At 43.7% G+C, this 23,140-nt stretch overlaps 22 non-coding genes across 22 annotated transcripts; all 22 read right to left on the reverse strand.

The window, feature by feature from the left end:
* Positions 1 to 1,508: 1,508 nt before the first annotated feature.
* Positions 1,509 to 1,581, reverse strand: trnaf-gaa. Its single transcript has one exon. It is a non-coding gene; the product is annotated as a tRNA-Phe (tRNA).
* Positions 1,582 to 2,592: 1,011 nt separating this feature from the next.
* On the reverse strand, positions 2,593 to 2,665 carry trnaf-gaa. Its single transcript has one exon. It is a non-coding gene; the product is annotated as a tRNA-Phe (tRNA).
* A 714-nt stretch (positions 2,666 to 3,379) lies between these two features.
* Positions 3,380 to 3,452, reverse strand: trnaf-gaa. Its single transcript has one exon. It is a non-coding gene; the product is annotated as a tRNA-Phe (tRNA).
* A 717-nt stretch (positions 3,453 to 4,169) lies between these two features.
* trnaf-gaa lies at positions 4,170 to 4,256 on the reverse strand. Its single transcript has one exon. It is a non-coding gene; the product is annotated as a tRNA-Phe (tRNA).
* Positions 4,257 to 6,565: 2,309 nt separating this feature from the next.
* On the reverse strand, positions 6,566 to 6,638 carry trnaf-gaa. Its single transcript has one exon. It is a non-coding gene; the product is annotated as a tRNA-Phe (tRNA).
* A 615-nt stretch (positions 6,639 to 7,253) lies between these two features.
* Positions 7,254 to 7,326, reverse strand: trnaf-gaa. The gene has a single exon. It is a non-coding gene; the product is annotated as a tRNA-Phe (tRNA).
* A 1,369-nt stretch (positions 7,327 to 8,695) lies between these two features.
* On the reverse strand, positions 8,696 to 8,767 carry trnaf-gaa. The gene has a single exon. It is a non-coding gene; the product is annotated as a tRNA-Phe (tRNA).
* Positions 8,768 to 9,893: 1,126 nt separating this feature from the next.
* Positions 9,894 to 9,966, reverse strand: trnaf-gaa. Its single transcript has one exon. It is a non-coding gene; the product is annotated as a tRNA-Phe (tRNA).
* Positions 9,967 to 10,679: 713 nt separating this feature from the next.
* On the reverse strand, positions 10,680 to 10,752 carry trnaf-gaa. The gene has a single exon. It is a non-coding gene; the product is annotated as a tRNA-Phe (tRNA).
* Positions 10,753 to 11,861: 1,109 nt separating this feature from the next.
* Positions 11,862 to 11,934, reverse strand: trnaf-gaa. The gene has a single exon. It is a non-coding gene; the product is annotated as a tRNA-Phe (tRNA).
* A 564-nt stretch (positions 11,935 to 12,498) lies between these two features.
* On the reverse strand, positions 12,499 to 12,571 carry trnaf-gaa. Its single transcript has one exon. It is a non-coding gene; the product is annotated as a tRNA-Phe (tRNA).
* Positions 12,572 to 13,134: 563 nt separating this feature from the next.
* trnaf-gaa lies at positions 13,135 to 13,207 on the reverse strand. The gene has a single exon. It is a non-coding gene; the product is annotated as a tRNA-Phe (tRNA).
* Positions 13,208 to 13,770: 563 nt separating this feature from the next.
* trnaf-gaa lies at positions 13,771 to 13,843 on the reverse strand. The gene has a single exon. It is a non-coding gene; the product is annotated as a tRNA-Phe (tRNA).
* Positions 13,844 to 14,508: 665 nt separating this feature from the next.
* Positions 14,509 to 14,581, reverse strand: trnaf-gaa. The gene has a single exon. It is a non-coding gene; the product is annotated as a tRNA-Phe (tRNA).
* A 973-nt stretch (positions 14,582 to 15,554) lies between these two features.
* trnaf-gaa lies at positions 15,555 to 15,627 on the reverse strand. The gene has a single exon. It is a non-coding gene; the product is annotated as a tRNA-Phe (tRNA).
* Positions 15,628 to 16,208: 581 nt separating this feature from the next.
* Positions 16,209 to 16,281, reverse strand: trnaf-gaa. The gene has a single exon. It is a non-coding gene; the product is annotated as a tRNA-Phe (tRNA).
* A 416-nt stretch (positions 16,282 to 16,697) lies between these two features.
* Positions 16,698 to 16,770, reverse strand: trnaf-gaa. The gene has a single exon. It is a non-coding gene; the product is annotated as a tRNA-Phe (tRNA).
* A 1,474-nt stretch (positions 16,771 to 18,244) lies between these two features.
* Positions 18,245 to 18,317, reverse strand: trnaf-gaa. Its single transcript has one exon. It is a non-coding gene; the product is annotated as a tRNA-Phe (tRNA).
* A 662-nt stretch (positions 18,318 to 18,979) lies between these two features.
* trnaf-gaa lies at positions 18,980 to 19,052 on the reverse strand. The gene has a single exon. It is a non-coding gene; the product is annotated as a tRNA-Phe (tRNA).
* Positions 19,053 to 20,166: 1,114 nt separating this feature from the next.
* Positions 20,167 to 20,239, reverse strand: trnaf-gaa. Its single transcript has one exon. It is a non-coding gene; the product is annotated as a tRNA-Phe (tRNA).
* Positions 20,240 to 21,645: 1,406 nt separating this feature from the next.
* trnaf-gaa lies at positions 21,646 to 21,718 on the reverse strand. Its single transcript has one exon. It is a non-coding gene; the product is annotated as a tRNA-Phe (tRNA).
* Positions 21,719 to 22,874: 1,156 nt separating this feature from the next.
* Positions 22,875 to 22,947, reverse strand: trnaf-gaa. Its single transcript has one exon. It is a non-coding gene; the product is annotated as a tRNA-Phe (tRNA).
* Positions 22,948 to 23,140: the final 193 nt, after the last annotated feature.

The raw sequence follows: 23,140 nt of genomic DNA on the forward strand, positions 1-23,140 counted from the left end.
AAAGATAAATGATTAAAACTGATCAAATATCCTGACTTTTAATCCCTATTCTGAGTTCGGGTCCACGAACACCAGATCCTACACTTCCTATAATGCAAAACAATAGCGTCTCCCTGTTACAGTAGATCTCTCCATGTTTGGTAAATGTCTAGGCTACGTCTTTGAAACTCGCCAGCCCCAGTTTATGAGTCAGGCTCTCCATTAAAATGCGTAACCTCCGGGCCCAAGCAGAGACAACCCTGATGACCTCCTCCTAAAGCCAAAGAAGACACCACAACTGATCTCACAAGCTGTGATGTCAATTCCAGCAACACAAGACTGTATAACAAAATTATAGTTAAAGTTCTATAAATGAATGAATAAGTAATCAAGTCATAAAAATAAAACATTTTTTTATGGTGGAGTGTGGAGGTTGAATTCAGTCTCACAGCCTGAGGAAAGAAACTGCAGTGAAGTCTGGTGGTATGGTAGTGGAATGGCTTGCCAGACAGCAGCAGGGTGAACATGCTGTGGCTGGGGAGGTATTGTCCTTTAGTATCCCCTGGGCTCTGCACAGGCCCCTCACCTCTCTGATATCACTGATGCTCAGTAGATGGGTGCCCATGTTGTTCCGGGCAGAGTTAATCAGCTGCTGCAGAGCCTTCCTGTCCTGGGCCACGCGCATCCCAGGCCAGTTCGTGATGTTTCCAGTCAGGATGCTTTCTATTGCTCCTCTGTAAAAGTTAAGAAGAACTTGGCACAGGAATTTAGCCTTCTTAAGAAGTACAGTCATTTCTGAGCTTTATTATACCAGGGTGGAGATGTGTGATGACCATGGCAGCTTCTCTGTGATGTTCATTCCCAGGAACCTGGAACTGTTCACCTGCTCCACCTCAGCTCCACTAATGTAGACAGGGATGTGTGTCTTTGCCTCTGTTTCTCTAGGAAAAACTAACAGCCCATTCATTATGTTTAGATTGAGTATTTGGTAGTTCCTTGTGCACCACTCTCAAATTGGTGATTTCCTCCCATATTAATTCTCCTAATTGTTTGTCATTCATATATATATGTGAACATCAAAAACATCCATATGCTGGCGGAAACCTTTGAGAAAACCACAAAGAAAGGCCCCGGACTGATCTAGGTAAACTGTTCTAACCATCAAGGCAATACGTCCTGAAAAGAAAGCCCATCAGCCCATCGAGGAGTAGGCCTCTTAGATCTTCAGTCTAACGCTCTCCCAACTGAGCTATTTCGGCACAGAAAAACAACAACCTGGTTCCCGTCACGTGAAAAGCACCTCAACATCCATGAAAAATGAAGCAGACATTTCAGAAAACAAACTTTCCACAAACCGTAAGACGGATGTTACAATATTACTCACTGAGCTATTTCAGCATGCTAGGATATTATGGGGTGCAAGGAATGGGAACTTTTCTAAGTTGTAACATTGAGGAGTAGGCCTCTGCCACTAGAGTACAGGGAGGAGATAAAGCTAATCGCCTCAACATCCTCGTCAACCCATCAGATGCCGAAACCCGGGATTGAACCAGGGACCTTTAGATCTTCAGTCTAACGCTCTCCCAACTGAGCTATTTCGGCACAGAAAAACATCAACTTCTGCCGTCAGGTGAAAAGCACCTCAACATCCATGAAAAATGAAGCATGGGAACTTTTCTAAGTTCTAACATCGAGGAGTAGGCCTCTTGGATCTTCAGTCTAACGTTCTCCCAACTGAGCTATTTCGGCACAGAAAAGCCACAACCTGGTGCCTGTCACGTGAAAAGCACCTCAACATCCATGAAAAATGAAGCATGGGAACTGTTCTAAGTTTGAACATCGAGGAGTACGCCTCTTAGATCTTCGGTCTAACGCTCTCCCAACTGAGCTATTTCGGCACAGAAAAACAACAACCTGGTGACCGTCACGTGAAAAGCACCTCAAAATCCATGAAAAAATAAGCATGGGAACTTTTCTAAGTTCTAACATCGAGGAGTAGGCCTGTTAGATCTTCAGTCTAAGGCTCTCCCAACTGAGCTATTTCGGCACAGAAAAACATCAACTTCTGCCCGTCAGGTGAAAAGCACCTCAACATCCATGAAAAATGAAGCATGGGAACTTTTCAAAGTTCTAACATCGAGGAGTCGGCCTCTTGGATCTTCAGTCTAACGTTCTCCCAACTGAGCTATTTCGGCACAGAAAAGCCACAACCTGGTGCCTGTCACGTGAAAAGCACCTCAACATCCATGAAAAATGAAGCATGGGAACTTTTCTAAGTTGTAACATCGAGGAGTAGGCCTGTTAGATCTTCAGTCTAACGCTCTGCCAACTGAACTATTTCGGCAAAGAAAAACATCAACCTCTGCCCGTCACCTGAAAAGCACCTCAACATCTGTTAAAAATGAAGCAGACATCTCAGAAAACAAACTTTCCACAAACCGTAAGAGGGATGTTACAATATTACTCACTGAGCTATCTCAGCATGCTAGGATATTATGGGCTACAAGGAATGGGAACTTTTCTAAGTTTTAACATTGAGGAGTAGGCCTCTGCCACTAGAGTACAGGGAGGAGATAAAGCTAATCGCCTCAACATCCTCGTCAACCCATCAGATGCCGAAACCCGGGATTGAACCAGGGACCTTTAGATCTTCAGTCTAACGCTCTCCCAACTGAGCTATTTCGGCACAGAAAAACATCAACTTCTGCCGTCAGGTGAAAAGCACCTCAACATCCATGAAAAATGGCGCATGGGAACTTTTCTAAGTTGTAACATCGAGGAGTAGGCCTCTTAGATCTTCGGTCTAACGCTCTCCCAACTGAGCTATTTCGGCACAGAAAAACAACAACCTGGTGACCGTCACGTGAAAAGCACCTCAACATCCATGAAAAATGAAGCATGGGAACTTTTCAAAGTTCTAACATCGAGGAGTCGGCCTCTTGGATCTTCAGTCTAACGTTCTCCCAACTGAGCTATTTCGGCACAGAAAAGCCACAACCTGGTGCCTGTCACGTGAAAAGCACCTCAACATCCATGAAAAATGAAGCATGGGAACTTTTCTAAGTTGTAACATCGAGGAATAGGCCTGTTAGATCTTCAGTCTAACGCTCTGCCAACTGAACTATTTCGGCAAAGAAAAACATCAACTTCTGCCCGTCACCTGAAACGCACCTCAACATCTGTGAAAAATGAAGCAGACATCTCAGAAAACAAACTTTCCACAAACCGTAAGAGGGAGGTTACAATATTACTCACTGAGCTATTTCAGCATGCTATGATGTTATGGGGTGCAAGGAATGGGAACTTTTCTAAGTTTTAACATTGAGGAGTAGGCCTCTGCCACTAGAGTACAGGGAGAAGATTATACTAATGGCCTCAATATTCTCGTCAACCCATCAGATGCCGAAACCCGGGATTGAACCAGGGACCTTTAGATCTTCAGTCTAACGCTCTCCCAACTGAGCTATTTCGGCACAGAAAAACAACAACCTGGTGCCCGTCAGGTGAAAAGTACCTCAACATCAATGAAAAATGAAGCATGGGAACTGTTCTAAGTTTGAACATCGAGGAGTACGCCTCTTAGATCTTCGGTCTAACGCTCTCCCAACTGAGCTATTTCGGCACAGAAAAACAACAACCTGGTTCCCGTCAGGTGAAAAGTACCTCAACATCCATGAAAAATGAAGCATGGGAACTTTTCTAAGTTCTAACATCGAGGAGTAGGCCTCTTAGATCTTCGGTCTAACGCTCTCCCAACTGAGCTATTTCGGCACAGAAAAACACCAACCTGGTGACCGTCAGGTGAAAAGTACCTCAAAATCCATGAAAAAATAAGCATGGGAACTTTTCAAAGTTCTAACATCGAGGAGTAGGCCTCTTAGATCTTCGGTCTAACACTCTCCCAACTGAGCTATTTCGGCACAGAAAAACAACAACCTGGTGCCTGTCACGTGAAAAGCACCTCAACATCTGTGAAAAACGAAGCAGACATTTCAGAAAACAAACTTTCCACAAACCGTAAGAGGGATGTTACAATATTACTCATTGAGCTATTTCAGCATGCTAGGATATTATGGGGTGCAAGGAATGGGAACTTTTCTAAGTTGTAACATTGAGGAGTAGGCCTCTGCCACTAGAGTACAGGGAGGAGATAAAGCTAATCGCCTCAACAGCCTCGTCAACCCATCAGATGCCGAAACCTGGGATTGAACCAGGGACCTTTAGATCTTCAGTCTAACACTCTCCCAAATGAGTTCTCCCAACTGAGCTATTTCGGCACAAAAAAGCCACAACCTGGTTCCCGTCAGGTGAAAAGCACCTCAACATCCATGAAAAATGAAGCAGACATTTCAGAAAACAAACTTTCCACAAACCGTAAGACGGATGTTACAATATTACTCACTGAGCTATTTCAGCATGCTAGGATGTTATGGGGTGCAAGGAATGGGAACTTTTCTAAGTTCTAACATCGAGGAGTAGGCCTGTTAGATCTTCAGTCTAACGCTCTGCCAACTGAACTATTTCGGCAAAGAAAACATCAACTTCTGCCCGTCACCTGAAAAGCACCTCAACATCTGTGAAAAATGAAGCAGACATTTCAGAAAACAAACTTTCCACAAACCGTAAGAGGGATGTTACAATATTACTCACTGAGCTATACGAGCATTCTAGGATATTATGGGGTGAAAGGAATGGGAACTTTTCTAAGTTCTAACATCGAGGAGTAGGCCTCTTAGATCTTCAGTCTAACGCTCTCCCAACTGAGCTATTTCGGAAAAGAAAAACATCAACTTCTGCCCGTCACCTGAAAAGCACCTCAACATCTGTGAAAAATGAAGCAGACATTTCAGAAAACAAACTTTCCACAAACCGTAAGAGGGATGTTACAATATTACTCACTGAGCTATACGAGCATTCTAGGATATTATGGGGTGAAAGGAATGGGAACTTTTCTAAGTTCTAACATCGAGGAGTAGGCCTCTTAGATCTTCAGTCTAACGCTCTCCCAACTGAGCTATTTCGGCACAGAAAAACAACAACCTGGTGCCCGTCAGCTGAAAAGTACCTCAACATCAATGAAAAATGAAGCATGGGAACTGTTCTAAGTTTGAACATCGAGGAGTACGCCTCTTAGATCTTCGGTCTAACGCTCTCCCAACTGAGCTATTTCGGCACAGAAAAATAACAACCTGGTTCCCGTCACGTGAAAAGCACCTCAACATCCATGAAAAATGACGCATGGGAACTTTTCTAAGCTCTAACATCGAGGAGTCGGCCTCTTAGATCTTCGGTCTAACACTCTCCCAACTGAGCTATTTCGGCACAGAAAAGCCACAACCTGGTGCCTGTCACGTGAAAAGCACCTCAACATCCATGAAAAATGAAGCATGGGAACTTTTCTAAGTTGTAACATCGAGGAATAGGCCTGTTAGATCTTCAGTCTAACGCTTTCCCAACTGAGCTATTTCGGCACAGAAAAAAAAACAACCTGGTGACCGTCACGTGAAAAGCACCTCAACATCCATGAAAAAATAAGCATGGGAACTTTTCTAAGTTGTAACATCGAGGAGTAGGCCTCTTAGATCTTCAGTCTAACGCTCTCCCAACTGAGCTATTTCGGCACAGAAAAACAACAACCTGGTGCCCGTCAGGTGAAAAGTACCTCAATATCAATGAAAACTGAAGCATGGGAACTGTTCTAAGTTTGAACATCGAGGAGTACGCCTCTTAGATCTTCGGTCTAACGCTCTCCCAACTGAGCTATTTCGGCACAGAAAAGCCACAACCTGGTGCCTGTCACGTGAAAAGCACCTCAACATCCATGAAAAATGAAGCATGGGAACTTTTCTAAGTTGTAACATCGAGGAATAGGCCTGTTAGATCTTCAATCTAACGCTCTGCCAACTGAACTATTTCGGCAAAGAAAAACATCAACTTCTGCCCGTCACCTGAAAAGCACCTCAACATCTGTGAAAAATGAAGCATGGGAACTGTTCTAAGTTTGAACATCGAGGAGTAGGCCTCTTAGATCTTCGGTCTAACGCTCTCCCAACTGAGCTATTTCGGCACAGAAAAACAACAACCTGGTGCCTGTCACGTGAAAAGCACCTCAACATCCATGAAAAATGAAGCAGACATTTCAGAAAACAAACTTTCCACAAACCGTAAGAGGGATGTTACAATATTACTCACTGAGCTATTTCAGCATGCTAGGATGTTATGGGGTGCAAGGAATGGGAACTTTTCTAAGTTGTAACATTGAGGAGTAGGCCTGTTAGATCTTCAGTCTAACGCTCTCCCAACTGAGCTATTTCGGCACAGAAAAACATCAACTTCTGCCCGTCACCTGAAAAGCACCTCAACATCTGTGAAAAATGAAGCAGACATTTCAGAAAACAAACTTTCCACAAACCGTAAGAGGGATGTTACAATATTACTCACTGAGCTATACGAGCATTCTAGGATATTATGGGGTGAAAGGAATGGGAACTTTTCTAAGTTGTAACATTGAGGAGTAGGCCTCTGCCACTAGAGTACAGGGAGGAGATAAAGCTAATCGCCTCAACATCCTCGTCAACCCATCAGATGCCGAAACCCGGGATTGAACCAGGGACCTTTAGATCTTCAGTCTAACGCTCTCCCAACTGAGCTATTTCGGCACAGAAAATCAACAACCTGGTTCCCGTCAGGTGAAAAGCACCTCAACATCCATGAAAAATGAAGCATGGGAACTTTTCTAAGTTCTAACATCGAGGAGTAGGCCTCTTGGATCTTCAGTCTAACGCTCTCCCAACTGAGCTATTTCGGCACAGAAAAGCCACAACCTGGTGCCTGTCACGTGAAAAGCACCTCAACATCCATGAAAAATGAAGCATGGGAACTGTTCTAAGTTTGAACATCGAGGAGTAGGCCTCTTAGATCTTCGGTCTAACGCTCTCCCAACTGAGCTATTTCGGCACAGAAAAACAACAACCTGGTGACCGTCACGTGAAAAGCACCTCAAAATCCATGAAAAAATAAGCATGGGAACTTTTCTAAGTTCTAACATCGAGGAGTAGGCCTGTTAGATCTTCAGTCTAACGCTCTCCCAACTGAGCTATTTCGGCACAGAAAAACATCAACTTCTGCCCGTCAGGTGAAAAGCACCTCAACATCCATGAAAAATGAAGCATGGGAACTTTTCTAAGTTGTAACATTGAGGAGTAGGCCTCTGCCACTAGAGTACAGGGAGGAGATAAAGCTAATCGCCTCAACATCCTCGTCAACCCATCAGATGCCGAAACCCGGGATTGAACCAGGGACCTTTAGATCTTCAGTCTAACGCTCTCCCAACTGAGCTATTTCGGCACAGAAAAACATCAACTTCTGCCGTCAGGTGAAAAGCACCTCAACATCCATGAAAAATGGCGCATGGGAACTTTTCTAAGTTGTAACATCGAGGAGTAGGCCTCTTAGATCTTCGGTCTAACGCTCTCCCAACTGAGCTATTTCGGCACAGAAAAACAACAACCTGGTGACCGTCACGTGAAAAGCACCTCAACATCCATGAAAAAATGAAGCATGGGAACTTTTCTAAGTTCTAACATCGAGGAGTAGGCCTCTTGGATCTTCAGTCTAACGCTCTCCCAACTGAGCTATTTCGGCACAGAAAAGCCACAACCTGGTGCCTGTCACGTGAAAAGCACCTCAACATCCATGAAAAATGAAGCATGGGAACTTTTCTAAGTTGTAACATCGAGGAATAGGCCTGTTAGATCTTCAGTCTAACGCTCTGCCAACTGAACTATTTCGGCAAAGAAAAACATCAACTTCTGCCCGTCACCTGAAAAGCACCTCAACATCCATGAAAAATGAAGAAGACATCTCAGAAAACAAACTACTCACTGAGCTACAGCATGCTATGATGTATGGGGTGCAAGGAATGGGAACTTTTCTAAGTTTTAACATTGAGGTAGGCCTCTTAGATCTTCAGTCTAACGCTCTCCCAACTGAGCTATTTCGGCACAGAAAAACAACAACCTGGTGCCCGTCACGTGAAAAGCACCTCAAAATCCATGAAAAATGAAGCATGGGAACTTTTCTAAGTTGTAACATCGAGGAGTAGGCCTCTTAGATCTTCAGTCTAACGCTCTCCCAACTGAGCTATTTCGGCACAGAAAAACATCAACTTCTGCCGTCAGGTGAAAAGCACCTCAACATCCATGAAAAATGAAGCATGGGAACTTTTCTAAGTTCTAACATCGAGGAGTAGGCCTGTTAGATCTTCAGTCTAACGCTCTCCCAACTGAGCTATTTCGGCACAGAAAACACCAACCTGGTGCCCGTCAGGTGAAAAGTACCTCAAAATCCATGAAAAAATAAGCATGGGAACTTTTCTAAGTTCTAACATCGAGGAGTAGGCCTCTTAGATCTTCAGTCTAACGCTCTCCCAACTGAGCTATTTCGGCACAGAAAAACATCAACTTCTGCCCGTCACCTGAAAAGCACCTCAACATCTGTGAAAAATGAAGCAGACATTTCAGAAAACAAACTTTCCACAAACCGTAAGAGGGATGTTACAATATTACTCACTGAGCTATTTCAGCATGCTAGGATATTATGGGGTGCAAGGAATGGGAACTTTTCTAAGTTGTAACATTGAGGAGTAGGCCTCTGCCACTAGAGTACAGGGAGGAGATAAAGCTAATCGCCTCAACATCCTCGTCAACCCATCAGATGCCGAAACCCGGGATTGAACCAGGACCTTTAGATCTTCAGTCTAACGCTCTCCCAACTGAGCTATTTCGGCACAGAAAATCAACAACCTGGTTCCCGTCAGGTGAAAAGCACCTCAACATCCATGAAAAATGAAGCATGGGAACTTTTCTAAGTTCTAACATCGAGGAGTCGGCCTCTTGGATCTTCAGTTTAACGCTCTCCCAACTGAGCTATTTCGCACAGAAAACATCAACTTCTGCTGTCACGTGAAAAGCACCTCAACATCCATGAAAAATGAAGCATAACTTTTCTAAGTTCTAACATCGAGGAGTAGGCCTCTTAGATCTTCAGTCTAACGCTCTCCCAACTGAGCTATTTCGGCACAGAAAAACAACAACTTCTGCCGTCAGGTGAAAAGCACCTCAACATCCATGAAAAATGAAGCATGGGAACTTTTCTAAGTTCTAACATCGAGGAGTAGGCCTCTTAGATCTTCGGTCTAACGCTCTCCCAACTGAGCTATTTCGGCACAGAAAAACAACAACCTGGTGACCGTCACGTGAAAAGCACCTCAACATCCATGAAAAATGAAGCATGGGAACTTTTCTAAGTTGTAACATCGAGGAGTAGGCCTGTTAGATCTTCAGTCTAACGCTCTCCCAACTGAGCTATTTCGGCACAGAAAAACATCAACTTCTGCCGTCACGTGAAAAGCACCTCAACATCCATGAAAAATGAAGCATGGGAACTTTTCTAAGTTGTAACATCGAGGAGTAGGCCTCTTGGATCTTCAGTCTAACGCTCTCCCAACTGAGCTATTTCGGCACAGAAAAGCCACAACCTGGTGCCTGTCACGTGAAAAGCACCTCAACATCCATGAAAAATGAAGCATGGGAACTTTTCTAAGTTGTAACATCGAGGAGTAGGCCTGTTAGATCTTCAGTCTAACGCTCTGCCAACTGAACTATTTCGGCAAAGAAAAACATCAACTTCTGCCCGTCACCTGAAAAGCACCTCAACATCTGTGAAAAATGAAGCAGACATTTCAGAAAACAAACTTTCCACAAACCGTAAGAGGGATGTTACAATATTACTCACTGAGGGGTGCAAGGAATGGGAACTTTTCTAAGTTGTAACATTGAGGAGTAGGCCTCTGCCACTAGAGTACAGGGAGGAGATAAAGCTAATCGCCTCAACATCCTCGTCAACCCATCAGATGTCGAAACCCGGGATTGAACCAGGGACCTTTAGATCTTCAGTCTAACGCTCTCCCAACTGAGCTATTTCGGCACAGAAAAACATCAACTTCTGCCGTCACGTGAAAAGCACCTCAACATCCATGAAAAATGAAGCATGGGAACTTTTCTAAGTTCTAACATCGAGGAGTAGGCCTCTTAGATCTTCAGTCTAACGCTCTCCCAACTGAGCTATTTCGGCACAGAAAAACATCAACTTCTGCCCGTCACGTGAAAAGCACCTCAACATCCATGAAAAATGAAGCATGGGAACTTTTCTAAGTTGTAACATCGAGGAGTAGGCCTCTTAGATCTTCAGTCTAACGCTCTCCCAACTGAGCTATTTCGGCACAGAAAAGCCACAACCTGGTGCCTGTCACGTGAAAAGCACCTCAACATCCATGAAAAATGAAGCATGGGAACTTTTCTAAGTTGTAACATCGAGGAGTAGGCCTGTTAGATCTTCAGTCTAACGCTCTGCCAACTGAACTATTTCGGCAAAGAAAAACATCAACTTCTGCCCGTCACCTGAAAAGCACCTCAACATCCATGTAAAATGAAGCAGACATTTCAGAAAACAAACTTTCCACAAACCGTAAGAGGGATGTTACAATATTACTCACTGAGCTATTTCAGCATGTTAGGATATTATGGGGTGCAAGGAATGGGAACTTTTCTAAGTTGTAACATCGAGGAGTAGGCCTCTGCCACTAGAGTACAGGGAGGAGATAAAGCTAATCGCCTCAACATCCTCGTCAACCCATCAGATGCCGAAACCCGGGATTGAACCAGGGACCTTTAGATCTTCAGTCTAACGCTCTCCCAACTGAGCTATTTCGGCACAGAAAAACATCAACTTCTGCCGTCACGTGAAAAGCACCTCAACATCCATGAAAAATGAAGCATGGGAACTTTTCTAAGTTGTAACATCGAGGAGTAGGCCTGTTAGATCTTCAGTCTAACGCTCTGCCAACTGAGCTATTTCGGCACAGAAAAACATCAACTTCTGCCGTCAGGTGAAAAGCACCTCAACATCCATGAAAAATGAAGCATGGGAACTTTTCTGAGTTGTAACATCGAGGAGTAGGCCTCTTGGATCTTCAGTCTAACGATCTCCCAACTGAGCTATTTCGGCACAGAAAAACATCAACTTCTGCCCGTCAGGTGAAAAGCACCTCAACATCCATGAAAAATGAAGCATGGGAACTTTTCTAAGTTGTAACATCGAGGAGTAGGCCTCTTGGATCTTCAGTCTAACGTTCTCCCAACTGAGCTATTTCGGCACAGAAAAGCCACAACCTGGTGCCTGTCACGTGAAAAGCACCTCAACATCCATGAAAAATGAAGCATGGGAACTTTTCTAAGTTGTAACATCGAGGAGTAGGCCTGTTAGATCTTCAGTCTAACGCTCTGCCAACTGAACTATTTCGGCAAAGAAAAACATCAACTTCTGCCCGTCACCTTAAAAGCACCTCAACATCTTTGAAAAATGAAGCAGACATTTCAGAAAACAAACTTTCCACAAACCGTAAGAGGGATGTTACAATATTACTCACTGAGCTATTTCAGCATGCTAGGATATTATGGGGTGCAAGGAATGGGAACTTTTCTAAGTTTTAACATCGAGGAGTAGGCCTGTTAGATCTTCAGTCTAACGCTCTGCCAACTGAACTATTTCGGCAAAGAAAAACATCAACTTCTGCCCGTCACCTTAAAAGCACCTCAACATCTGTGAAAAATGAAGCAGACATTTCAGAAAACAAACTTTCCACAAACCGTAAGAGGGATGTTACAATATTACTCACTGAGCTATTTCAGCATGCTAGGATATTATGGGGTGCAAGGAATGGGAACTTTTCTAAGTTGTAACATCGAGGAGTAGGCCTCTGCCACTAGAGTACAGGGAGGAGATAAAGCTAATCGCCTCAACATCCTCGTCAACCCATCAGATGCCGAAACCCGGGATTGAACCAGGGACCTTTAGATCTTCAGTCTAACGCTCTCCCAACTGAGCTATTTCGGCACAGAAAAACATCAACTTCTGCCGTCACGTGAAAAGCACCTCAACATCCATGAAAAATGAAGCATGGGAACTTTTCTAAGTTGTAACATCGAGGAGTAGGCCTGTTAGATCTTCAGTCTAACGCTCTGCCAACTGAGCTATTTCGGCACAGAAAAACATCAACTTCTGCCCGTCACGTGAAAAGCACCTCAACATCCATGAAAAATGAAGCATGGGAACTTTTCTAAGTTGTAACATCGAGGAGTAGGCCTGTTAGATCTTCAGTCTAACGCTCTGCCAACTGAACTATTTCGGCAAAGAAAAACATCAACTTCTGCCCGTCACCTTAAAAGCACCTCAACATCCATGAAAAATGAAGCAGACATTTCAGAAAAAGAACTTTCCACAAACCGTAAGAGGGATGTTACAATATTACTCACTGAGCTATTTCAGCATGCTAGGATATTATGGGGTGCAAGGAATGGGAACTTTTCTAAGTTGTAACATCGAGGAGTAGGCCTCTGCCACTAGAGTACAGGGAGGAGATAAAGCTAATCGCCTCAACATCCTCGTCAACCCATCAGATGCCGAAACCCGGGATTGAACCAGGGACCTTTAGATCTTCAGTCTAACGCTCTCCCAACTGAGCTATTTCGGCACAGAAAAACATCAACTTCTGCCGTCACGTGAAAAGCACCTCAACATCCATGAAAAATGAAGCATGGGAACTTTTCTAAGTTGTAACATCGAGGAGTAGGCCTGTTAGATCTTCAGTCTAACGCTCTGCCAACTGAGCTATTTCGGCACAGAAAAACATCAACTTCTGCCGTCACGTGAAAAGCACCTCAACATCCATGAAAAATGAAGCATGGGAACTTTTCTGAGTTGTAACATCGAGGAGTAGGCCTGTTAGATCTTCAGTCTAACGCTCTGCCAACTGAACTATTTCGGCAAAGAAAAACATCAACTTCTGCCCGTCACCTTAAAAGCACCTCAACATCCATGAAAAATGAAGCAGACATTTCAGAAAAAGAACTTTCCACAAACCGTAAGAGGGATGTTACAATATTACTCACTGAGCTATTTCAGCATGCTAGGATATTATGGGGTGCAAGGAATGGGAACTTTTCTAAGTTGTAACATCGAGGAGTAGGCCTCTGCCACTAGAGTACAGGGAGGAGATAAAGCTAATCGCCTCAACATCCTCGTCAACCCATCAGATGCCGAAACCCGGGATTGAACCAGGGACCTTTAGATCTTCAATCTAACGCTCTCCCAACTGAGCTATTTCGGCACAGAAAAACATCAACTTCTGCCGTCACGTGAAAAGCACCTCAACATCCATGAAAAATGAAGCATGGGAACTTTTCTAAGTTGTAACATCGAGGAGTAGGCCTGTTAGATCTTCAGTCTAACGCTCTGCCAACTGAGCTATTTCGGCACAGAAAAACATCAACTTCTGCCGTCAGGTGAAAAGCACCTCAACATCCATGAAAAATGAAGCATGGGAACTTTTCTGAGTTGTAACATCGAGGAGTAGGCCTGTTAGATCTTCAGTCTAACGCTCTGCCAACTGAACTATTTCGGCAAAGAAAAACATCAACTTCTGCCCGTCACCTTAAAAGCACCTCAACATCCATGAAAAATGAAGCAGACATCTCAGAAAACAAACTTTCCACAAACCGTAAGAGGGATGTTACAATATTACTCACTGAGCTATTTCAGCATGCTAGGATATTATGGGGTGCAAGGAATGGGAACTTTTCTAAGTTGTAACATTGAGGAGTAGGCCTCTGCCACTAGAGTACAGGGAGGAGATAAAGCTAATCGCCTCAACATCCTCGTCAACCCAGCAAATGCCGAAACCCGGGATTGAACCAGGGACCTTTAGATCTTCAGTCTAACGCTCTCCCAACTGAGCTATTTCGGCACAGAAAAACATCAACTTCTGCCGTCAGGTGAAAAGCACCTCAACATCCATGAAAAATGAAGCATGGGAACTTTTCTAAGTTGTAACATCGAGGAGTAGGCCTGTTAGATCTTCAGTCTAACGCTCTGCCAACTGAACTATTTCGGCAAAGAAAAACATCAACTTCTGCCCGTCACCTGAAAAGCACCTCAACATCTGTGAAAAATGAAGCAGACATCTCAGAAAACAAACTTTCCACAAACCGTAAGAGGGATGTTACAATATTACTCACTGAGCTATTTCAGCATGCTAGGATATTATGGGGTGCAAGGAATGGGAACTTTTCTAAGTTTTAACATCGAGGAGTAGGCCTGTTAGATCTTCAGTCTAACGCTCTGCCAACTGAACTATTTCGGCAAAGAAAAGCATCAACTTCTGCCCGTCACCTTAAAAGCACCTCAACATCTGTGAAAAATGAAGCAGACATTTCAGAAAACAAACTTTCCACAAACCGTAAGAGGGATGTTACAATATTACTCACTGAGCTATTTCAGCATGCTAGGATATTATGGGGTGCAAGGAATGGGAACTTTTCTAAGTTGTAACATTGAGGAGTAGGCCTCTGCCACTAGAGTACATGGAGGAGATAAAGCTAATCACCTCAACTTCCTCGTCAACCCATCAGATGCCGAAACCCGGGACTGAACCAGGGACCTTTAGATCTTCAGTCTAACGCTCTCCCAACTGAGCTATTTCGGCACAGAAAAACAACAACCTGGTGCCTGTCACGTGAAAAGCACCTCAACATCCATGAAAAATGAAGCATGGGAACTTTTCTAAGTTGTAACATCGAGGAGTAGGCCTGTTAGATCTTCAGTCTAACGCTCTCCCAACTGAGCTATTTCGGCACAGAAAAACATCAACTTCTGCCGTCACGTGAAAAATGAAGCATGGGAACTTTTCTAAGTTGTAACATCGAGGAGTAGGCCTGTTAGATCTTCAGTCTAACGCTCTCCCAACTGAGCTATTTCGGCACAGAAAAACATCAACTTCTGCCGTCACGTGAAAAATGAAGCATGGGAACTTTTCTAAGTTGTAACATCGAGGAGTAGGCCTGTTAGATCTTCAGTCTAACGCTCTCCCAACTGAGCTATTTCGGCACAGAAAAACATCAACTTCTGCCCGTCAGGTGAAAAGCACCTCAACATCCATGAAAAATGAAGCATGGGAACTTTTCTAAGTTCTAACATCGAGGAGTAGGCCTCTTGGATCTTCAGTCTAACGTTCTCCCAACTGAGCTATTTCGGCACAGAAAAGCCACAACCTGGTGCCTGTCACGTGAAAAGCACCTCAACATCCATGAAAAATGAAGCATGGGAACTTTTCTAAGTTGTAACATCGAGGAGTAGGCCTGTTAGATCTTCAGTCTAACGCTCTCCCAACTGAACTATTTCGGCAAAGAAAAACATCAACTTCTGCCCGTCACGTGAAAAGCACCTCAACATCTGTGAAAAATGAAGCAGACATTTCAGAAAACAAACTCTTCACAAACCGTAAGAGGGATGTTACAATATTACTCACTGAGCTATTTCAGCATGCTAGGATATTATGGGGTGCAAGGAATGGGAACTTTTCTAAGTTGTAACATCGAGGAGTAGGCCTCTGCCACTAGAGTACAGGGAGGAGATGAAGATAAAGCCAATCGCCTCAACATCCTCGTCAACCCAGCAAATGCCAAAACCCGGGATTGAACCAGGGACCTTTAGATCTTCAGTCTAACGATCTCCCAACTGAGCTATTTCGGCACAGAAAAACATCAACTTCTGCCCGTCAGGTGAAAAGCACCTCAACATCCATGAAAAATGAAGCATGGGAACTTTTCTAAGTTGTAACATCGAGGAGTAGGCCTGTTAGATCTTCAGTCTAACGCTCTGCCAACTGAACTATTTCGGCAAAGAAAAACATCAACTTCTGCCCGTCACCTGAAAAGCACCTCAACATCTGTGAAAAATGAAGCTTATGGGGTGCAAGGAATGGGAACTTTTCTAAGTTTTAACATCGAGGAGTAGGCCTGTTAGATCTTCAGTCTAACGCTCTGCCAACTGAACTATTTCGGCAAAGAAAAGCATCAACTTCTGCCCGTCACCTTAAAAGCACCTCAACATCTGTGAAAAATGAAGCAGACATTTCAGAAAAAGAACTTTCCACAAACCGTAAGAGGGATGTTACAATATTACTCACTGAGCTATTTCAGCATGCTAGGATATTATGGGGTGCAAGGAATGGGAACTTTTCTAAGTTGTAACATTGAGGAGTAGGCCTCTGCCACTAGAGTACAGGGAGGAGATAAAGCTAATCGCCTCAACATCCTCTTCAACCCATCAGATGCCGAAACCCGGGATTGAACCAGGGACCTTTAGATCTTCAGTCTAACGCTCTCCCAACTGAGCTATTTCGGCACAGAAAAACATCAACTTCTGCCGTCACGTGAAAAGCACCTCAACATCCATGAAAAATGAAGCATGGGAACTTTTCTAAGTTTTAACATCGAGGAGTAGGCCTGTTAGATCTTCAGTCTAACGCTCTGCCAACTGAACTATTTCGGCAAAGAAAAACATCAACTTCTGCCCGTCACCTGAAAAGCACCTCAACATCTGTGAAAAATGAAGCAGACATTTCAGAAAACAAACTTTCCACAAACCGTAAGAGGGATGTTACAATATTACTCACTGAGCTATTTCAGCATGCTAGGATATTATGGGGTGCAAGGAATGGGAACTTTTCTAAGTTTTAACATCGAGGAGTAGGCCTCTGCCACTAGAGTACAGGAAGGAGATAAAGCTAATCGCCTCAACATCCTCGTCAACCCATCAGATGCCGAAACCCGGGATTGAACCAGGGACCTTTAGATCTTCAGTCTAACGCTCTCCCAACTGAGCTATTTCGGCACAGAAAAACATCAACTTCTGCCGTCACGTGAAAAGCACCTCAACATCCATGAAAAATGAAGCATGGGAACTTTTCTAAGTTGTAACATCGAGGAGTAGGCCTCTTGGATCTTCAGTCTAACGATCTCCCAACTGAGCTATTTCGGCACAGAAAAACATCAACTTCTGCCGTCAGGTGAAAAGCACCTCAACATCCATGAAAAATGAAGCATGGGAACTTTTCTAAGTTCTAACATCGAGGAGTAGGCCTCTTGGATCTTCAGTCTAACGATCTCCCAACTGAGCTATTTCGGCACAGAAAAGCCACAACCTGCTGCCTGTCATGTGAAAAGCACCTCAACATCCATGAAAAATGAAGCATGGGAACTTTTCTAAGTTGTAACATCGAGGAGTAGGCCTGTTAGATCTTCAGTCTAACGCTCTACCAACTGAACTATTTCGGCAAAGAAAAACATCAACTTCTGCCCGTCACCTGAAAAGCACCTCAACATCCATGAAAAATGAAGCAGACATTTTTACTCACTGAGCTATTTCAGCATGCTAATGGGAACTTTTCTAAGTTTTAACATCGAGAGTAGGCCTGTTAGATCTTCAGTCTAACGCTCTGCCAACTGAGCTATTTCGGCACAGAAAAACATCAACTTCTGCCCGTCACCTGAAAAGCACCTCAACATCTGTGAAAAATGAAGCAGACATCTCAGAAAACAAACTTTCCACAAACCGTAAGAGGGATGTTACAATATTACTCACTGAGCTATTTCAGCATGCTAGGATATTATGGGGTGCAAGGAATGGGAACTTTTCTAAGTTTTAACATCGAGGAGTAGGCCTGTTAGATCTTCAGTCTAACGCTCTACCAACTGAACTATTTCGGCAAAGAAAAACATCAACTTCTGCCCGTCACCTTAAAAGCACCTCAACATCCATGAAAAATGAAGCAGACATTTCTTACTCACTGAGCTATTTCAGCATGAATGGGAACTTTTCTAAGTTGTAACATCGAGGAGTAGGCCTGTTAGATCTTCAGTCTAACGCTCTGCCAACTGAGCTATTTCGGCACAGAAAAACATCAACTTCTGCCGTCAGGTGAAAAGCACCTCAACATCCATGAAAAATGAAGCATGGGAACTTTTCTGAGTTGTAACATCGAGGAGTAGGCCTGTTAGATCTTCAGTCTAACGCTCTGCCAACTGAACTATTTCGGCAAAGAAAAACATCAACTTCTGCCCGTCACCTTAAAAGCACCTCAACATCCATGAAAAATGAAGCAGACATTTCAGAAAAAGAACTTTCCACAAACCGTAAGAGGGATGTTACAATATTACTCACTGAGCTATTTCAGCATGCTAGGATATTATGGGGTGCAAGGAATGGGAACTTTTCTAAGTTGTAACATTGAGGAGTAGGCCTCTGCCACTAGAGTACAGGGAGGAGATAAAGCTAATCGCCTCAACATCCTCGTCAACCCAGCAAATGCCGAAACCCGGGATTGAACCAGGGACCTTTAGATCTTCAGTCTAACGCTCTCCCAACTGAGCTATTTCGGCACAGAAAAACATCAACTTCTGCCGTCAGGTGAAAAGCACCTCAACATCCATGAAAAATGAAGCATGGGAACTTTTCTAAGTTGTAACATCGAGGAGTAGGCCTGTTAGATCTTCAGTCTAACGCTCTGCCAACTGAACTATTTCGCAAGAAAAACATCAACTTCTGCCGTCACCTGAAAAGCACCTCAACATCTGTGAAAAATGAAGCAGACATCTCAGAAAACAAACTTTCCACAAACCGTAAGAGGGATGTTACAATATTACTCACTGAGCTATTTCAGCATGCTAGGATATTATGGGGTGCAAGGAATGGGAACTTTTCTAAGTTTTAACATCGAGGAGTAGGCCTGTTAGATCTTCAGTCTAACGCTCTGCCAACTGAACTATTTCGGCAAAGAAAAACATCAACTTCTGCCCGTCACCTTAAAAGCACCTCAACATCTGTGAAAAATGAAGCAGACATTTCAGAAAACAAACTTTCCACAAACCGTAAGAGGGATGTTACAATATTACTCACTGAGCTATTTCAGCATGCTAGGATATTATGGGGTGCAAGGAATGGGAACTTTTCTAAGTTGTAACATTGAGGAGTAGGCCTCTGCCACTAGAGTACAGGGAGGAGATAAAGCTAATCACCTCAACTTCCTCGTCAACCCATCAGATGCCGAAACCCGGGATTGAACCAGGGACCTTTAGATCTTCAGTCTAACGCTCTCCCAACTGAGCTATTTCGGCACAGAAAAACAACAACCTGGTGCCCGTCACGTGAAAAGCACCTCAACATCCATGAAAAATGAAGCATGGGAACTTTTCTAAGTTGTAACATCGAGGAGTAGGCCTGTTAGATCTTCAGTCTAACGCTCTCCCAACTGAGCTATTTCGGCACAGAAAAACATCAACTTCTGCCGTCACGTGAAAAGCACCTCAACATCCATGAAAAATGAAGCATGGGAACTTTTCTAAGTTGTAACATCGAGGAGTAGGCCTCTTGGATCTTCAGTCTAACGATCTCCCAACTGAGCTATTTCGGCACAGAAAAACATCAACTTCTGCCCGTCAGGTGAAAAGCACCTCAACATCCATGAAAAATGAAGCATGGGAACTTTTCTAAGTTGTAACATCGAGGAGTAGGCCTGTTAGATCTTCAGTCTAACGCTCTCCCAACTGAGCTATTTCGGCACAGAAAAACATCAACTTCTGCCGTCACGTGAAAAATGAAGCATGGGAACTTTTCTAAGTTGTAACATCGAGGAGTAGGCCTGTTAGATCTTCAGTCTAACGCTCTCCCAACTGAGCTATTTCGGCACAGAAAAACATCAACTTCTGCCGTCACGTGAAAAATGAAGCATGGGAACTTTTCTAAGTTGTAACATCGAGGAGTAGGCCTCTTGGATCTTCAGTCTAACGCTCTCCCAACTGAGCTATTTTGGCACAGAAAAGCCACAACCTGGTGCCTGTCACGTGAAAAGCACCTCAACATCCATGAAAAATGAAGCATGGGAACTTTTCTAAGTTGTAACATCGAGGAGTAGGCCTGTTAGATCTTCAGTCTAACGCTCTGCCAACTGAACTATTTCGGCAAAGAAAAACATCAACTTCTGCCCGTCACCTTAAAAGCACCTCAACATCCATGAAAAATGAAGCAGACATTTCAGAAAAAGAACTTTCCACAAACCGTAAGAGGGATGTTACAATATTACTCACTGAGCTATTTCAGCATGCTAGGATATTATGGGGTGCAAGGAATGTGAACTTTTCTAAGTTGTAACATTGAGGAGTAGGCCTCTGCCACTAGAGTACAGGGAGGAGATAAAGCTAATCGCATCTACATCCTCGTCAACCCGTCAGATGCCGAAACCCGGGATTGAACCAGGGACCTTTAGATCTTCAGTCTAACGCTCTCCCAACTGAGCTATTTCGGCACAGAAAAACATCAACTTCTGCCGTCACGTGAAAAGCACCTCAACATCCATGAAAAATGAAGCATGGGAACTTTTCTAAGTTCTAACATCGAGGAGTAGGCCTCTTGGATCTTCAGTCTAACGATCTCCCAACTGAGCTATTTCGGCACAGAAAAACATCAACTTCTGCCGTCAGGTGAAAAGCACCTCAACATCCATGAAAAATGAAGCATGGGAACTTTTCTAAGTTTTAACATCGAGGAGTAGGCCTGTTAGATCTTCAGTCTAACGCTCTGCCAACTGAACTATTTCGGCAAAGAAAAACATCAACTTCTGCCCGTCACCTGAAAAGCACCTCAACATCTGTGAAAAATGAAGCAGACATTTCAGAAAACAAACTTTCCACAAACCGTAAGAGGGATGTTACAATATTACTCACTGAGCTATTTCAGCATGCTAGGATATTATGGGGTGCAAGGAATGGGAACTTTTCTAAGTTGTAACATCGAGGAGTAGGCCTGTTAGATCTTCAGTCTAACGCTCTCCCAACTGAGCTATTTCGGCACCGAAAAACAACAACCTGGTGCCCGTCAGGTGAAAAGTACCTCAACATCAATGAAAAATGAAGCATGGGAACGGTTCTAAGTTTGAACATCGAGGAGTACGCCTCTTAGATCTTCGGTCTAACGCTCTCCCAACTGAGCTATTTCGGCACAGAAAAACAACAACCTGGTGCCTGTCACGTGAAAAGCACCTCAACATCCATGAAAAATGAAGCATGGGAACTTTTCTAAGTTGTAACATCGAGGAGTAGGCCTCTTAGATCTTCAGTCTAACGCTCTCCCAACTGAGCTATTTCGGCACAGAAAAACATCAACTTCTGCCGTCAGGTGAAAAGCACCTCAACATCCATGAAAAATGAAGCATGGGAACTTTTCTAAGTTCTAACATCGAGGAGTAGGCCTCTTGGATCTTCAGTCTAACGTTCTCCCAACTGAGCTATTTCGGCACAGAAAAGCCACAACCTGGTGCCTGTCACGTGAAAAGCACCTCAACATCCATGAAAAATGAAGCATGGGAACTTTTCTAAGTTGTAACATCGAGGAGTAGGCCTCTTAGATCTTCAGTCTAACGCTCTCCCAACTGAACTATTTCGGCAAAGAAAAACATCAACTTCTGCCCGTCACCTTAAAAGCACCTCAACATCTGTGAAAAATGAAGCAGACATTTCAGAAAACAAACTTTCCACAAACCGTAAGAGGGATGTTACAATATTACTCACTGAGCTATTTCAGCATGCTAGGATATTATGGGGTGCAAGGAATGGGAACTTTTCTAAGTTGTAACATTGAGGAGTAGGCCTATGCCACTAGAGTACAGGGAGGAGATAAAGCTAATCACCTCAACATCCTCGTCAACCCATCAGATGCCGAAACCCGGGATTGAACCAGGGACCTTTAGATCTTCAGTCTAACGCTCTCCCAACTGAGCTATTTCGGCACAGAAAAGCCACAACCTGGTGCCTGTCAGGTGAAAAGCACCTCAACATCCATGAAAAATGAAGCATGGGAACTTTTCTAAGTTGTAACATCGAGGAGTAGGCCTCTTAGATCTTCAGTCTAACGCTCTCCCAACTGAGCTATTTCGGCACAGAAAAACATCAACTTCTGCCGTCACGTGAAAAGCACCTCAACATCCATGAAAAATGAAGCATGGGAACTTTTCTAAGTTCTAACATCGAGGAGTAGGCCTCTTGGATCTTCAGTCTAACGATCTCCCAACTGAGCTATTTCGGCACAGAAAAACATCAACTTCTGCCGTCAGGTGAAAAGCACCTCAACATCCATGAAAAATGAAGCATGGGAACTTTTCTAAGTTGTAACATCGAGGAGTAGGCCTCTTAGATCTTCAGTCTAACGCTCTCCCAACTGAGCTATTTCGGCACAGAAAAACATCAACTTCTGCCGTCAGGTGAAAAGCACCTCAACATCCATGAAAAATGAAGCATGGGAACTTTTCTAAGTTCTAACATCGAGGAGTAGGCCTCTTGGATCTTCAGTCTAACGATCTCCCAACTGAGCTATTTCGGCACAGAAAAACATCAACTTCTGCCGTCAGGTGAAAAGCACCTCAACATCCATGAAAAATGAAGCATGGGAACTTTTCTAAGTTCTAACATCGAGGAGTAGGCCTCTTGGATCTTCAGTCTAACGCTCTCCCAACTGAGCTATTTTGGCACAGAAAAGCCACAACCTGGTGACCGTCACGTGAAAAGCACCTCAACATCCATGAAAAAATGAAGCATGGGAACTTTTCTAAGTTGTAACATCGAGGAGTAGGCCTGTTAGATCTTCAGTCTAACGCTCTGCCAACTGAACTATTTCGGCAAAGAAAAACATCAACTTCTGCCCGTCACCTGAAAAGCACCTCAACATCTGTGAAAAATGAAGCAGACATTTCAGAAAACAAACTTTCCACAAACCGTAAGAGGGATGTTACAATATTACTCACTGAGCTATTTCAGCATGCTAGGATATTATGGGGTGCAAGGAATGGGAACTTTTCTAAGTTGTAACATTGAGGAGTAGGCCTCTGCCACTAGAGTACAGGGAGGAGATAAAGCTAATCGCCTCAAGATTCTCGTCAACCAATCAGATGCTGAAACCTGGGATTGAACCAGGGACCTTTAGATCTTCAGTCTAATGCTCTCCCAACTGAACCATTTCGGCACCGAAAAACAACAACCTGGTGCCCGTCAGGTGAAAAGTACCTCAACATCAATGAAAAATGAAGCATGGGAACGGTTCTAAGTTTGAACATCGAGGAGTACGCCTCTTAGATCTTCGGTCTAACGCTCTCCAAACTGAGGAGAGAAACATTGAGGAGTAGGCCTCTGCCACTACAGTACAGGGAGGAGATAAA

The sequence above is a fragment of the Xiphias gladius genome, chromosome 2 (assembly GCF_016859285.1).
Source record: "Xiphias gladius isolate SHS-SW01 ecotype Sanya breed wild chromosome 2, ASM1685928v1, whole genome shotgun sequence".
Taxonomy (NCBI): domain Eukaryota; kingdom Metazoa; phylum Chordata; class Actinopteri; order Istiophoriformes; family Xiphiidae; genus Xiphias; species Xiphias gladius.